The 17,249-nt window shown below is 39.4% G+C and overlaps 1 protein-coding gene across 2 annotated transcripts in view; it reads left to right on the top strand.

Moving 5' to 3' along the window:
* Nucleotides 1-17,249, top strand: part of CRADD (CARD and death domain containing adaptor protein) — a 254,797-nt gene that overhangs the window by 187,191 nt on the left and 50,357 nt on the right. Inside the window, exons 4-5 of one of the 2 annotated variants that reach the window (XR_001884758.1) lie at nucleotides 306-412; nucleotides 1,747-1,852. The exons of the other annotated variant lie outside the window; for it this stretch is intronic. The gene's annotated coding sequence lies outside the window, so the exon portion shown is untranslated. Of the gene's footprint in view, nucleotides 1-305; nucleotides 413-1,746; nucleotides 1,853-17,249 lie in introns of those variants that run through there. 2 annotated transcript variants of the gene reach the window in all.

A 17,249-nucleotide genomic window follows, 5' to 3' on the forward strand; every position in this document is an offset into this window, starting at 1 on the left:
GCCAATTAAGCCTTGTCTGTTAAACTTATGCAAAATATATGGCAATAATTCTGATAGCCATTGCTAATTCAAAGCATAGGCTATGAAATCCAGGTTTGAGCACTTAAAAAGTAAAAACAAACCCAACATCTTGCAATACTCATATATTTCCATTTCATTTTCATATTCTATCTCTAAGCAGACCTGTTTTTTATGTCAAATTACATTCTTAATGGAGAATATTTGGAGGAAATATAAAATGGGTTGGATTTGATCAAGTAGTTACTAGTCTTTCTTTTGGTGACATATAACCTCCTACTTGTCAGCTTCTAGAAGATGAATCAATTTTGTGAGGACTTGGCCAAAATCAAGGTCTTCAGCACGACTCATCAGCTCGTTGCTAATCCAAGGACAACAAATAACTACAAATGCTGTAAGTAAGCCCAGTTATAGACTGCTGATGAATTTGGTGCTCCTGGTATGTGCCCTGCCCAAGAATGACGGTGTCTGTCTAGGGAATATTTCTTTGAATATAAATAGTAGGTAGTGGTTTATCTTAGTCCATTTAGTGTTGCTACATAGGAATACCTGAGACTGGGTAATTTACAAAGGGTTTATTTGGCTCACGAATCTGCTGACTAATGACTGGGCATGTGGTGAAAGCCTTGGGCTACTTGCACTTATGATGGAAGAAGGCAGAGGGGAGCTGCCCTGTTCAGAGATCACATGGCAAGAAGCGGAGCAGGAGCTTGTAGACATGTGATATATGACAGTCTCCATCTTCCAGGGACTTCTGCCTCCACCCCATCTCTTTATAACCAGAGCCCCCAGACAGGGAAGGACTGAGTCTTTTGTGGCTAGCACATTGGAGATAGTTGATTTCATGGGCAAATTATATAGAGTGACATTTACTTTTTATGCTGGGAAATTTCTTCCAACAATATATTTTTGTCCAACCATCTGCTTGAGTCAAGTTTCTGTCAGCCTCTGGAAGTAATAATTATTCCCTGCTCTGAAACTGAGCTTCATGCTGGCTTTCTGCTGAGGGAGCAGACCCTTTGGCTATCTGTTATCTATTGTCAAGAGTTCTTTTGTCACTCACTATTGTCAGCTGCTGATTTTCCAACAGACGCTTTAAGGCTATAAATAAACCCTCCCAACACAAATCCCCCCCTTTTGAAAGTATGAAAGACAAAATACACCAGTAAATTAGGATATGATTTTTATTCAGGCTATTGCAGTAGGAGGACATTCATTAATAAGAAATACCTCAAAGAAAAGGAATGAGCCTGGCTTTTATGGAGAACAAAGAGAGTCTTAAGGGAGCATGAGGAAGGATGGAGGTGGGTCTTACTTCAGAAAATGCAAAACCTGTGTGGCCCTTGGCAATTAGCCAGTTCCTACAACCCAAAAGGGCAGAAGATTTCTTAACATCTCTACTTTTTAGAGTATAAGACTTAGATTAAGTTCAACATTGCCAGTCTTCCCTTTTGTTGAAAATGAACATCATTGCCACTGTTGGGACTCAGAAAACAATACCCCAAAATGAAAGCCTCCAAAGTAGCCTCAGAAGCAAAGTCTCTCTCTGACCTTCTTCTGCGCCCCCCGCCCCGTCTCTCGCCCCTCATTCTCCCCTGAGATAAGCCATAGAAACTGTGATCCCTCTTCCCCAAGATGGGTCATAGAAACAAGGACTCCTTTTCCCCAAAGCCAGCCATAAAACCTAGAAATATTATTCTAACCTTCCACCATTCTTCTGTGTAACAGCCATAAAGAAACTAAGACCCCCCATCCCAGAGGGGTCCTACCCCATACCTGGGAGGAAGGAATGCTGCACGGAGAGGCCAAGAAGAATCTGAACAGCCAGGCCTTGGTAGGTTTCCTCACACAATCTATTTCCGTTAGATCATACCCTTTTTTGTCCAATCACATTTCCACATGACCATCCCTGCTTCATCAAACCTAAGCATAAAATTAGATAGCTTCTCCTGTATCTCTGGATCTTTATTCTGAAGGCTCAACTGTCATGTAAACCTATGATCAAATAAGCTGTTCATTGTTTGAAGCAATAAAGTACAAATGAAACCTGTCTTTACATGCAAAATGGGGCATATGCTTCCATAAATGCCTGATTGTGTGTGCAAATGAGTGTTTTACACACCCAGTTACCTGTTTGCTATATTTATATTTTTAGGGTCAATGTAAGTGCTTTCATTTTTTAAAATGAAATTGTTTTTAAAAAAACTGGCCGGGCACAGTGGCTCACGCCTGTAATCCCAGCACTTTGGGAGGCCGAGGCCGGTGGATCACGAGGTCAGGAGATCGAGACCATCCTGGCTGACATGGTGAAACCCCATGTCTACTAAAAATACCAAAAATTAGCCGGGTGTGGTGGCAGGCGCCTGTAGTCCCAGCTACTCCGGAGGCTGAGGCAGGAGAATGGCGTGAACCCGGGAGGTGGAGCTTGCAGTGAGCGGAGATCGTGCCACTGCACTCCAGCTGGGCGACAGAGCGTGACTCCGTCTCAAAAAAAAAAAAAAAAACTATGATCAAATACACTTGTTATTTTTTTTCCGGTTAACCTGTCTTTTGTATAGTTGGCCATGATCCTTATGATGGGGAGGAAAGGAATCACCAATTTTCTGCTCCCTCCCACTGAACAACTTAGAGATGACCTAAGGCCTCCTTACCTGTGTGAAGTAACTGGGAATTGGAAGGTGAGGTCCAGTTATATCCAAGTGTTGGCATCAAACTGTGAAACACAAAATGCACTGGACAATTAAGGATATGATTTTATTCATGCCGTTGTAATAGGGAGAACATTTATTAATGAAGAATAACTCAAAGGAAAGGAAGGGGTCCTGGTCTCCCATGATTCCTCATGGAAGCCTTGGGGAAGGATGAAGGTGGGTCTTATCACAGAATATTCCAGGGCAGGATTGTCCTTTGTGGGGATGGCTGTTTCTTTTGAAACACAAAAGGGTAAGAGATTTCTTTCTCTCTCTCTCTGTCTCTCTCTTTTTTTTTTTTTTTTTTTTTTTTTAAAGAGACAGGGTCTCACTCTGTCTCCCCACCTGGAGTGCAGTGGTGTCATCACGGCTCACTGCAACCTCAGCCTCTTGGGCACAAGTGATCTATCTCAGCCTCTCAAGTAGCTGACACTACAGAACAACAGGTGCACCACCAAGACCAGCTAATTTTTTTGTTGTTGTTGTGGAGATGGGGTCTCCCTGTGTTGCCCAGGCTGATCTTGAGCTCCTGGGCTCAAGCCATCCTCCTGCCTTGGCCTCCCATAGTACTGGTGTTACAGACATGAGCCGCTGTATTTGGCCCAGTAGGGGATTTCTTAAGTATCACTGCTTTTAGGGAACAAAAGCCTTAGAGAAAGTTTAACAGTGTCAAAATTCTTTTAAGAGGCCAAAGCAAATTTGGAAAAAAAAAAAAAAGTTTTATAAGGTTTAGGTATGAGATAATATCAGAATTCTGATATCTCAACTGTTTGCTTGTTCTATAAGAGATACTTAAGCTAACTCCTTATTTAATTTGAGTAAGGAAAAACAAATGGCCTGTCTGACCAAAGCTAAACAACAGGAAGGGAAACACAGCTCCTCTTACTTTCCTAGAGAATCATGGACCAATTTTCAATTTGGACCAATCATGGAACCTTTTCCTGTAGCTTATAGAAATTCATTCAAAATATACTTTTTGAGCACCTGCCATTGCCAGGCATGAATATAGGTGGTGGGGATATAGCAGTCAATGTGACAGTCTGTAATTTCTCCCCTTGAGCCCCTTGCTATGGAGAAAGAGAATGCAGCAAAGCCCAAGGAGAGCCAGGGGAAGGAGCAGTACTGTTTCCAACAGGTTAGCCAGAGAAGACCCCCACAAGAAGGTGACAGGAGTAAAAACCCGAGGGAGGAAGCAGTGCTGATGCCTGAAAGAACATTTTGGGCAGAGGGAACAGTAAAATGGGAAAACCCTGAGATGGGAACTGTTCATAATTAATCGGGAGGCCATTTAGCTGAGGTACCTTCAGCACCCTGGGTTCCTTCCTAAGCAAATGGAAAACCAACTCAATGTAAACAGTAAAATGAAACAAGCGTAACCAGTCAGAAACTGCCAGCTAACTTCTAACTACGGACTTTACCAATTAGAAACTGACCTCTCACCAGGGACTTTCTGCTTTAACCAATCAAATATTTTCTTTGTCTTGCTTCCATGATCACCTTATAAAAGGCCCCTGCTCTCCTCCCCCTCCGAGCACTGTGCTGAGCTGCTTGTGGTCTGGTGCTGCCGGATTCCTGAATCATTCAAAGCTCAGATAAACTCATGAAATTTTAATATGCGTAAATTTATCTTTTAACTGAACTTGCCAAGATTTTCAAAGAACAGCAAGGAGTTCAGAGTCTCTAGGGTGCCGTTATAAAGAGGGGAAGGGTAGTGGCTGAGGACTGACAGCTGAGGGAGCAGAGGCTGTAGGGTCGTACAGACAATTGTGATGACTTTGGATGTTACTCAGGTTGAGGCAGGAAGGTACTGACATGATGACTTTGAGCAGAGATGGAACATCACCTAACATATTTTCAAAGGATTACCCTAGCTTATGTGATAAGAGGATTGAAGCAGGCAGACCAGTGAGGAGCTGTTGCACTGCTCTTGAGAAGATGGAGCTCCGATCAAGATGGCCATGGTGAAGTGTGGTAAAGGCTGCTTAGGTCTCCTTTGGGAATTAAACATTTATTCCTCTGGCAGCCGGGAAGCTCCAGCTAATGGCTTTTGGCTGTCAGCCCTCTTCAAGAATCGCCTCTGCTAAAGACAGCTGCCTTGCCCAGTGACACTTTCTCTGCCTGGAGGCTTGTTAGTGAGGGCTACAAAGGCCTGGCCCTGTACCTGGACTCAGGACAACTCCTAAGGGCCATCCCAGTTCAGAGCTCCTCAAGGAGTCCGCTCAGACCTTCCTTGTGACTACCTCACAGCCCAACTTCTCCCTTTCTACAGGCATTGATCCCAAGAGTACCCCCTAATACACTCCCTGCCCACTCAGCTCCATCTCAGACTCAGCTTCCAGGGGAACATAGCTTGTGCATTGAGGTGGTGAGCAGTGGTCAGGTTCTGAATATATTTTCTTTTCTTTCTTTTTTAAAGACAGGGTGATATGGTTTGGCTGTGTTCCCACCCAAATCTCACCTTGAATTGTAATAATCCCTGGGTGTCAAGGGCAGGGCCAGGTGGACATCCTTGAATCATGGGGTCGGTTTCCCCCATACCTGCCACCATGTAAGAGAGCCTTTGTTTCTCCTTTGCCTTCCACCATGCCTTTGTGAGGCCTCCTCAGCCATGTGGAACTGTGAGTCCATTAAATCCCTTTCCTTCTCCACAGAGAATCTAAGTGGTCTTACAAAGGAACAAAGCTAGCCATCAGCACGTCCACCAGGAAATGTTTCCAGCATTGTTTTTTTGTACACAGCCCATGCTGCAATAATAGGCTCCCATGAGATGTTGAAAATAGGCAAAGCTGCTTACAAACTACCTTTATCATACACCCCGAGGATAATTCCAAGGCAACATTGAAGTAATCTGAATGACATGACACCACCTTGTGTAGGTACAGTTTCACAGTAGAGAGAAAGTTCGCTGTAGGGAATGGGAGTTAAGGAGATGAATCTTGAGCTAGAGCTTGACAGGAGTATGGAGTAAGTGGAAAGCCTGGGAAAGGTGTGCTAGGGGAAGGGGGAAGATGAGAGAGGGCCCAGGAGTGAAGATGGATAAGATGCCTAGGAGGAACTGTTGTTGTGAGTCTGCCTGTCATGAAAATTACATCTGTTAAGTAAGGTGGGATAAGTCAGCTAATTTTTAAAACCAGGCCAAGAGTTTGGATTTCACCCTTTAGACTACCAGGGGAACAGAAGAAATTTCAACACTTTTAAACTGCCAGTGTGAACTGTGAATCTCCACATCAGAAGTGTGCAGTATTTCCCAAATGTATTTGGCATTGAAAACTTCTCTTCCATGACACCACCTATTAACATCTTTGGAAAGATTTGTCCCACAGACACATTGAGGTAGAGAACACTCAACCTTGGGGTGTAATGGGAAAACTAGTGGGTCAAGGGAGCCAGTAATAACCAAGATTTTTAAAAGTGTATGAACAGTATCTTGGGTGGTACGCAAAAAACATTGATTTATTATCCTGCCCCCACAATTCATGTTCACTGTTAGTGGCATATTATGGGGCGCATGGAAAGAGACCCATGGTTTTCTGGAACCTTCTTTTCCTTCTTGAATGATTAGTAAATCGGTTACATTTTTCATCATATGACTTGTATCCTTGCAAAATATCCCCTGGCTTGGTATCATACTGTATTTATGTTCAAGCAGTGGTTGTATTGCCTGTTTCTCAGCAGGCAGTGGACATTGTCTCTGGTCGTTGTCAGATGCCAGGTGGCACCTGTAAGACAAGCAGGAAGGAACTGGTCTTGCCCTGTAACAACAACCCCAAACCAGGAAAGCTCTGTCTATAGCCCCAGGCCTGTGCGGTCTGTCCCCACACTTGCCAGGACTTCTCATCCCTTTGCTGTCTTCTCATTTCAGTTCTCATTTGCTTACTGTGGTGCCTCCCTCACTGAGCCACTTGATAATTGAACTTGAGTTTTATCTTCCCTTCCTTCTACTTCAAAAATACCCGAACATAGCTTGTTTGTTTTCCCAGTGAGGCATCTGACAAGTCTTTAGCTTCCGTTTAGCAATAGTGAAAAGGTAGTTTCAGCTACCTCTGAAACACAGATAATCATAGAACCAACCTCATAACACCATTATAAGGAGGCATTGAGAGTGTATTTGTTGAATGCTTAGAACAGTGTCAGGCACAGAATAAATGTTATAGAAATATTTGATGATGAATAAAGAAATGAATGAGTGGTGCCTGGCTTGTACTCAGGTTTGCGATGTTTGCTGAAAGAGTGAATCAACAAATCCTGGACTATAATGTTCCAACGCTCACATCCTTGGTACTCAGCTGTTCCCGGGAGTAGCAGTAGATGCTAAAGCAAAACATCCCAAGTTCCAGTGAAGAGGTCTTCTATGGTTAGCACAGAAAAGCTTTTCATAACAGATAGCCTAGGGTGATGCCCCATGTATCACCTTCCCTGCTTCCCCACCCCACCACCTAGTTACAGGCTGCACAGGAACTGCATACTGGTGCAGTCCTCCCTTGGTATCCACAGCAGACTCATTCCAAGGCCTCTGCAGAAAGCAAAACCCATGGATACTCAATTCCCTTGTATAAAATGATGCAGTATTGCCATATAACCTACCACATCCTCTTGTATACTTTATTTATTTATTTTGAAACAAGATCTCACTCTGATGCCCAAGTTAGAATATAGTGGAGTGTTCCCAGGTCATTGTAGTCTCAACCTCCTCAGCTCAGGGGATCCTTCTGCCTTGGCCTCCCTAGTAGCTAGGACTACAGGCGCATGCCACCATGCCTGGCTGATTTTTAAACATTTTTTATAGACATGACTATGTTGCCCAGGCTGGTCTTGAACTCAAGCAGTCCTCCCATCTGGGCCTCTCAAAGTGCTGGAATTATGTGAGTTACCATGCCAGGCTATCCTCCTGTATACTTTAAATCATCTGTAGGTTACTTACAATACCTAATACAATGTATGCTATGTAAACAGTTGTTATACTGTCTTGTTTTTTCTTTGTATTATTGTTATTGTTGTATTTTTTTTTTTTCAGAATATTTTTGATTCACAGTCGGTTGAATCTGGGGATGTGGAACCCACGGATGTAGAGGGCTGATTGTATTTATTTAGGGCATGCTAGAACATGTCCAATTAACTACATTCTGTTCTGTCTCAATGAACTCATTCTGCAGGAACAACACACTCATGTGCAGTGAGCACAGAGAGGCAGGGAAGGGGAGACAAAGGAAAGGAAGCAGCAATGATGAAGCATTTATTATACCCCTGGCACATGGAAGGGGATTTCAAGTACACTGTGTCATTTAATCCTCTGACAATCTTAGGAGCCAGGAGCCATTTGAGATTCAGAGTTTTAGCCTTTTTTCCTTTACAGGCCGGAAACTGATGCTCAAGGAAGCTAACTAACTCAGCCAAGGTCATTTGGCTAAAATACATAGCCATGCCAAAACTTAGGACTCTATGAGCATTTAAATGAACCCCTGAAGTATTGTCCAGGGCCTCAGAAAGGTGATGTCAGCTGCATATCAGCATGTGCCCAGCCCACCAGCTGGATTTTTAGTGTATCTCCCATTATCATTATAGAGAACAAATGAGTGACATTAATAAAATAGACAATCTTTAATAGGTCCTGCCTGCCACCAGCCATCAAGTCCTGCAAAACAGCAGAGCAAAGTGAGGTTGTAGTTACTGCCCTGTGGTATTTAGTAAACAGCCAACATGATCCCATCTGAGACAGTCTGTGGGCAGGGCACGGCATGGGTTTTTTAATAGGGTATTTGTCTCAAGGCTGATGGAAAAGCACTCCATTCATGACCTTTCATCCATAGCCTTTTTTGCATGAGAAAATGTAGGAAGAGTTGATTCTCTGAGAGAAGGAAGACAGGTGGATCCCACACCCCACTGCTGACAACACTGATTTTAGATAAATGGTTTAAATTTTCTTTCTTTCTGACACAATTAAGGGGGCAGCACTATGAAGTTGTCTTAGTATCTGAGTGATCTAGAGCGTATTCTGACTTTATTTGACCAAAAAAAAATATGAGCTCCTTCTGGACTTCTCTAAAGAATCCTCATTGCTCTCTGTTCCCACCCCAAACTCTTCATTCTGTTCCCATGGAGCATTTCTACAGTGAAATGTCATTAGCTTACTCTACCCTCTGAGCAATAATCCTCCTGCCCTTTAGCAATGACAGGTATGTATCCTGCCTTCCAAACAGCTAATCTTATTAGGTCATCCACAGGACTGGGACATGGTCTGTCCTCTGAATTTGTTAAGTCCAGCAAAGATTATCTGAGGTCACTGTTGGTCAGTCTAAATTTTGGGCTCCCAAGAAAAATCCAAAGAATTCCCTCCCCTCCTTCATTGTCTGTGAAATAAACAGATCTTCAAGTAGGATGGCCTTGCCTGTAATGCAAGACTTCCTTGAGTAGTGATTGTCCCAATATTTGAGATTCCTGGTGAATGTTTCAGACGCAAACCTGCCTGTATGTGTCTTCACTGTTGGAATTTCCAGGCACAGTTTGCACTCGTCAGAACTTGTTTCCTTCTGTTCTCTGTTGACAATGTAGAGGAGGAAAAACTATTTAGAGAAATAATTTTCTCTCTACCCTTTTGTAGTTCTTAGTTGAGATTGACCCCATAACAAAAGATAGATTAATCAGAGAAAAACTAACAGAAGTATAATAACATGTATATATGGTAGATACTTAGGGCAAAGTGAGTAAATCTCAAAAATATTGCTTTGAGTTCAGGCTTTAATACCATCTTTCCCTCTAACAAAGAAAAAATGGTTTGGGGATCTGCCCAGTTATGACAAGATGGTCAGAAAATGCCCCCAGCCTCCCCTGGCACACACTTCTTATCCTTCATTATCCCAATATTTATACCATAATTTTGGTGGGATCAGTATTAATATGACAATATAAATGTTGAACTGTGATGACTTTTCCTTATCCAGCTTTTAGATTTACCTTGAATTCCTCTTCTTGTTTGTTTAGTTTCTATGCATTTATCATTAAGTCATCCCCAAACTCTCAAAAATGTTCATATGCAAGCATTCTATCAACTTCATCATCTTAGATCCTTATCAGTATTCTGGCTTTCTCCAATATAGATAAGTTGCCCTGTGGACTTGCTACATAGCTGTTATCCTGAAGATTTTCTCTCAATATCATGCTGGGATTTATTGCACTTGTTTGTCCTGCATTCCAATATCTTTCTTGTTTTCCTCTTTTATTTTGGTGGAGGAGCTCCTCTAATTGCATCTTGAGAAATGTGCATAGAGTGCTGTTTGAGAGCTTATATGTCTGAAAAAGACATTATTTTATTTGATAGCTTGGCTGGGTATAAAATTCTATAAAATTCATTTTTCTGCAGAATTACTTCTAGCTTCTAGTGTTATCATTGAGAAGATTAATGGTCATTCTGATTTTCATTAGAATCTAACCAATTTTTCACTCTCTAGAAGCTTTAGAATTTTTTCTTTGATTCCACTATTCTTAAATTTCACAATGATATGTTTTGACTGATATATTTTATTCATTTTACTGGACATTTGATAGGAACTTTTATCTCACAATGACTTTCAGTTTGAAATTTTCTTAAATTACTTTTTGATGATTCCATTTACTGTTTTCTTTTTATCTCTTTCTATGACTCATAGTGTTTAGATATTGGACTTCCTGGCTTGATCCTTAAAGTTCCTTGCCCTTTCTCTCTTATTTTTTGTCATTTTATTGTCCTTTGGAAAGTTTAATCAAATTTTCCTTCCAACCTTCTTACTGGATTTTTAATTTATAACATAATATTTTTAATTGCTAAGACTCTTTTGTTGTATGAATGCACCATTTCAAAACAGCATCCTCCTTCCTATTTACAATATATTCTCTTTGCTCTCTGATAGTTTTTGTCTTCTTATCTAATTTATGTTTTCTCCAAATTACTTCAGTCTCTTTGTTTTTAGTCTCGGCCTTTCATGTTAGAGACTTTCTTTAAAAGATGATGGTTGGCTGTTCATTTATATTTAAAATTGGAGCCCTAAAAAGCTGAATGAGACTCTGTATTGTGGGTGGGGTTTCAAGACCATTAGCTCACTTGTAGGATTATCAGGCTGAGCTGTTTGTTGGATAATCCTAATATCAGCATCTTTAAATCTTTTCTTTTGGCTTGTCAGATGTTTTCAGAGAAGAATCTTCTAAGATCCTGCACAGTTTTCTGGGAACCTAGTGATGGAAGAGGGCCATGAGCTGTAGCAGAGGGCTTCAACATTTAGTATTTAGTCCTCCTTCTTTCAAAATGATTGCTGTCCTCAACTGTGCCATGTATCCCACACTTCAGAGACCTTCTGTTTTTGCTGTCTCTAGAGTATAAACCACAAATTTCTGCTGAGGGAAAGAGGGGTTAATTATCTGATCACACAAAGTAAGCATTAGGATTTGGGTGGGGCAGCAGGGAGGATTTGGATTTGTGTCTATCTGACTCCTAGACTTTTGTATTCCCCTTTACTCCCAAATCATAAACCCCTGCTACTTCTAATTCTTGCGACTTTGTGGTTCTATTTTAGAAAATGGGCTACTACTTAGCTTGCTCACTTAGGACATAGCTAGCTGTCCTAGACCCGCTAGGTCAGTATTCTTTCCTCTTTCTGTTTTCTAACTCACAACATTTGATGGCTTTCATTTTCCCTCCAATTATCCTTTCCTTCTTGGGTTTCCTTCCTATATGTTAGTTAGTGGGGATCCATAAAAAGTACAGGAAGACATGTGTGTTTAATATCTGCTATCTTTAAGCTGTATTTGACATATATATATATATGTATTTGATTCCAATATTCTTAAATTTCACAATTATATGTTTTGATTAATATATTTTATTCATTTTGCTGCACACTTGATAGGAACTTTTATCTCACAATGACTTTCAGTTTAAAATTTTCTTAAATTACTTTAAAATATATATATATTTTAAACTTGGAAGTCCAAGATCAACATATATATTTTACTGACAAAATGTTCCAATATGTAATTTGCTCTCTTAATGATTACTTTTTTTTAAGTAAGGAAGCTAAGGAAGCTACAGCAGTAATTCTTGAGGCATAAAGGAACATTTCTTACTGACAAAATACTTTTCAACCAATTGTTACAGGAATATGGTTCAACTGAAATTGTAGTGGCATAATTTACAAAGATANTTTCAGTTTAAAATTTTCTTAAATTACTTTAAAATATATATATATTTTAAACTTGGAAGTCCAAGATCAACATATATATTTTACTGACAAAATGTTCCAATATGTAATTTGCTCTCTAATGATTACTTTTTTTTAAGTAAGGAAGCTAAGGAAGCTACAGCAGTAATTCTTGAGGCATAAAGGAACATTTCTTACTGACAAAATACTTTTCAACCAATTGTTACAGGAATATGGTTCAACTGAAATTGTAGTGGCATAATTTACAAAGATAAAACTGTCTATTTTAGGGAATGCAGTAAATTTCAAAAGTAAACGAGGGAATGTGAAAGGAATGAGGTAAGCTGTGAATACCCATGTAGAAGAACCCTAGGAAATAAAACCCTGGACCAGGTTGAACTGGGAATGATGCTTTATCAGCAGCAGCGCGCCTGGACATAGAATCCAAATTGTTTTTGAGTGGGGAGCCCAGAGCCAAAATTGATTTTCCTATTCTAAGACTGAGTCACAATGTTAGGAAATTAGAAAGAGAAATTTAAAATAGCTCAGAATCAGGATTTAGAACAGCAAAAGAGGACTTGACAATTTATCTTTTTAAAAATGCTATGAGCATGTTTGTGTTTATGGGAAAGATTTAAAGGTTGAAAACATCCAATATTGTTAAAATTGTGAAGAAATAGGCAATTTCATTTACTGTTGGAGAGTATAGAATTATTAAATAGTAATTGGTAACTATTTATTAAAATTATAAATGTGGATTTAGTTTGACTCAACATTTCAACTCCTACAAATAATCCTTTAGGAAAGACGGAAAAGTAATATACAGGGATGTTCATTGCATCATTGCTTGTAATAGCGAAAACTGAACACAACCAAAATGTTCATTATAGAGGATTATTTCAATTCATGGTGCTACAGACCCAAATATAACTAGTCTTTTGTGGTCCGCTCTTATATAATTCAAAAGAAACTAATTTAATATCTCTCAAAGAACATTGAAAGAGACCTAATTCATAACCTATAACTCCATTTATAATTTATCCTTGTTTTACAGCCTTTTATTGATATATGGAACACCATATAGCAGGCAAAAGACATAAAGTCAATTAAAATATATGTATACAATGATATCTAAAATATGTTGTTCAACTTTTTACCAAAATGTTATCAAATAGAATATATGGTATAATTTCATTAATGTTTAAAAAATATAAAGGCTTCCAGCTTTGAGTAATGGCAGAGTAGTTAGTATCAGACTAAACCTTCCACTGCTTATGAACTCATTCTCTCTCTCTCTCTCTCTCTCTCCCTCTCTCCCTCTCTCTCTGTCTCTCTCTGTCTCTCTCTCTCTCACACACACACATGCACAAGAAGGACCAAAAATAGGTACAAACTGGAGGAGATATAATACATATTTAACTGGTTTTTTTACCTGCAGACATCCACCACCTGCAGAACAAGTACTTATTCAACTAAAGAATTAGAGGCTTGAGTACAGGGCTGCCAGAGCAACTGGAAATTGAAGTGGGTTGTTGGGGGATCCCAGGAGGTTAGGAGTAATAGAACGGGGAGGTCCCAGAATTATGTACAAAATCTTCTCAAAACCTTGGCTGACTCTTTAACCACAAATGTGCAGGGCAAGACTCCAAAGAGCATAGCAGAAAACATCAGCTGGAAGGCTAAGTGGAGATTTCGGCAGCTGCCTAGTACTGGAGAGATACAGTTTGAAGTTAAAATCTCACCAAATTAGTGGGGCTTGATAAACATCTCTTGAATTCCATCAGTATGCCAGAAGCATCATGCCCTAGATATGAGGATCATATCCCAAAACTCAGAGTTATATCCTAGGAGTAAGAGCAAAAATTAAATATAACTAGCTTAATAAAGCCTAGAAACAAGCCTACACAGGATTAAGGTTATCCACAAGAAATTTACTTGCCTACTAGAACAAAACCAAATACTAATCTGATGAAAATGACAGAATTTAGAGTTTCTACATTGTCCAGCATACAATAAAAATTACCAGACATGTAAAGAAGCAGAAATATATGACAATAATAGAAAGAGAGAGAGAAACTGCAGAAAAAAAAGGATACCTACAAACAAAGCAGGTATTGGAATTAGCATATAAGGACTTTAAAATTACTATTGTAAATATGTTACAGAATTTATAGAAAACAATAGGTGTAATGTGTGGAGACATGAGGATTTCAGAAAAGAGATGAAAACGCTGAAAAAGAACCAAATGGAAATCAGAACTAAAAAAATGCAATCTCAGAACTGAAAAATACAATATCTGAAATAAAAAGTACAATACCTGAAAAAATTATGGATGGGATCAACATCAGTTTGAAAACAATAGAAGGAAAGATCAGAGAACTTGAAGAAAAGCCAATGAAAATCACCAACTGAAGGAGAAGAATATTTGAAAAGAAATTAACAGAGCCTTCCTTACCAATAGGGAAATACTAAGCAATCTAACATACGTGTTATTCAGGAGAAAAGAGAATTAATGAGGCAAAAAATATTGAAGGAGACTTGGCTGAAAATTTTCCAAATTTGGATAATAATATCAATTTATGAATCTAAGAAGCCCAGTATACCTCAAACAGAAAAAAAAAAAGAAATTCATATCTAGGCACATAATTGACAAATCGCTGAAAACCAAGGATAAAGAAAAAAATCTTTAAAACAGCCTGATAAAAGACACATTTTATACATGGAAATAAAGACAAGAGTCACTGAAAATGATTCATCAGAAATAATGAAGGATTTACAGGTGGGAGCAGGACTTCCCAGGCCCTCTCCCAAGTAAAATAGCAATTTAACTGGTGAAAACTATTTTTTAAAAAATCATTCCAAGTCTCTGGAAATTGTCCTAAAGACATACAACATACAACACATGGAGAAGTATTTATTCAAGAAAATCTGCTAAATATTGGTAAGAACACTGACAGTCTGTGGCACTTGAACCATGATCTGCTCATTCCATTTCCTCACCTCTCCTCAGGTCTGTGTTATGGAAGCTCTACCCTGAGAATGTGCAACTAAGAAAATGAGGAGGGGACCTTCCTCTCCCTTAAGTTCCCAGTCTGGGGCTACAGTTTTACCCTCAGAAGGGCAGGCTACTGACATTTTTTTTGTCCATCCCAGCCCTATGTTGTAGGAGTTCTATTCCTGGTAGGCATGGCCAAGAAGAACACGTCTTGCTTCCCCCATCATGCACCGCCACCAGTAGTGTGGAAGCTCTGCCCCAAGTGCGGCACCCAAGAGTACTGGGGCTCCAAACACCTACACTCCAGCCAGCTCATAGGGTGGAGGTTTCACGCTGAGATGGGCAAGCCAAGAAGACCAGGGACTGCCACTCCTCCTCAAAGCCCATTATAGAGTAGGAATGTCACCCCGGGAAAAGCAGGTCCCAACCCCAAACTCCTTTTGAGTGGCACCGGGTTTCTTCCCAGAGAGAAAGGCAGGCCACAGGATCAACCCCACATATCTGCCTAAGGGGACTGATTATTTGGAAGAGAAAATGGAGAACACCATGTCTAAAGCTATTGTGAAATGGAGATGATAGTGGACAACAATTAAAAGGAGTCTGGTAGCTCTGACATAGGCAAAATGGGAGCACAGATGTTTTCAAACAAATGAAAAGACAAGACTCAACTACATGCCGTATACAAGAGATACACTATGAATGTAAAAGCAAACAAGTCAGAAATTCAGAATCTTTAATGGGATGTATCTGTATACCTCTCTTTCAGTATTCTTGCTTGGCACATAGTGGTTCCAGAATTATTGGGTTTTAAATTTTAACCTAATGACTTAATATTTATTTATTTACTTAGGCTAGTCAAGTGATACAGTGGGTGTTTCTCTACTAATGACTCCCTGTCATCTTATCCATGCTGTCCTATAATTGTTTAAAATAATGTCAATCTTTATTTATCCTGCCTCACATTAAATGGAAACATTTAAAAAAGTTTTTGTGGGTACACAGTGGGTAGTAGGATAGGTATATATGTAGGTAATGGGGTATTCATCCCCTCAAGCCTTTCTCTTTTGAGTTACAAACAATCTGATTACACTTTCTAAGTTATTTTAAAATATACAATTAAGTTATTATTGACTATAGTCACCCTGTTTTGATATCAAATAGTAGGTCTTATTCATTCTTTCTGTTTTTTTGTGTCCATTAACTATCCTTCACCTCTCCCGCAGCTCCCCATGACCTTCCCAGCCTCTGGTTACCATCCTTCTATTCTCTATGTCCAGGAGTTTACTTGTTTTGATTTTTAGAACCCACAAATAAATGAGAACATGCAATGTTGGTCTTTCTGTGTCTGACTTATTTCACTTCATAATGATCTCTGGCTTCATCCATGTTGCAAATGATTGGATTTGCATTATTTTTTATTGCTGAATAGTACTCTATTGTGTATATGTACCACATTTTCTTTATCCATTCATCTGTTGATGGACACTTAAGTTGCTTACAAATGTTAGCTATTGTAAACAGTGCTGCAACAAACATAGGAGTGCAAATATCTCTTCAATATATGGATTTTCTTTCTTTTGGGTATATCCCTAGCAGTGGGATTGCTGGATCATACGGTAGCTCAATTTTTAGCTTTTGAGGAACCTCCAAACTATTCTCCATAGTGGTTGTACTAATTCACATGCCCACCAACAGTGTATGAGTGTTCTCTTTTCTTTGCATACTGGCCAACATTTGTTATTGCCTGTCTTTTGGATATAAGCCATTTTAACTGGGATGAGATGATATCTCATTGTAGTTTAAATTTGTATTTCTCTGGTGATCAATAATGTTGAGCACCTTTTCATATGCCTGTTTGCCATTTGTATGTTTTCTGTTGAGAAATGTCTATTCAAGTCTTTGCCCATTTTTTGAATGGATTATTAGATTTTTCCTGTAGAATTGAAATCCTTATATATTCTGGTTATTAATCCCTTGTCAGATGGGTAGTTTGCAAATATTTTCTCTCATTCTCTGGATTGTCTCTTCACGTTGTTAATTGTCTCATTTGCTGTGCAGAAGCTCTTTAACTTGATGTGGTATCATTTGTGCATGTTTACTTTGGTTGCCTTTGCTTGTGGGGTATTGCTCAATAAATTTTTGCCCAGGCCAATGTTCTAGAGATTTTCCCCAATGTTTTCTTGTAGTAGAAAACATAGTTCAAGGTCTTCGATTTAAGTCTTTAATCCATTTTTATTTGATTTCTGTATATGGCTAGAGATAGGGGTCTAGTTTCACTCCTGTGCATTTGGATATCCAGTTTTCCTAACACCATTTGTTGAAGAGACTATCTTTTCCCCAGTGTATATTCTTGGCACCTTTGTCAAAAAATGTTTTCAT

This window comes from Rhinopithecus bieti, unplaced genomic scaffold (assembly GCF_001698545.2).
Source record: "Rhinopithecus bieti isolate Rb0 unplaced genomic scaffold, ASM169854v2 scaffold_2453, whole genome shotgun sequence".
Taxonomy (NCBI): domain Eukaryota; kingdom Metazoa; phylum Chordata; class Mammalia; order Primates; family Cercopithecidae; genus Rhinopithecus; species Rhinopithecus bieti.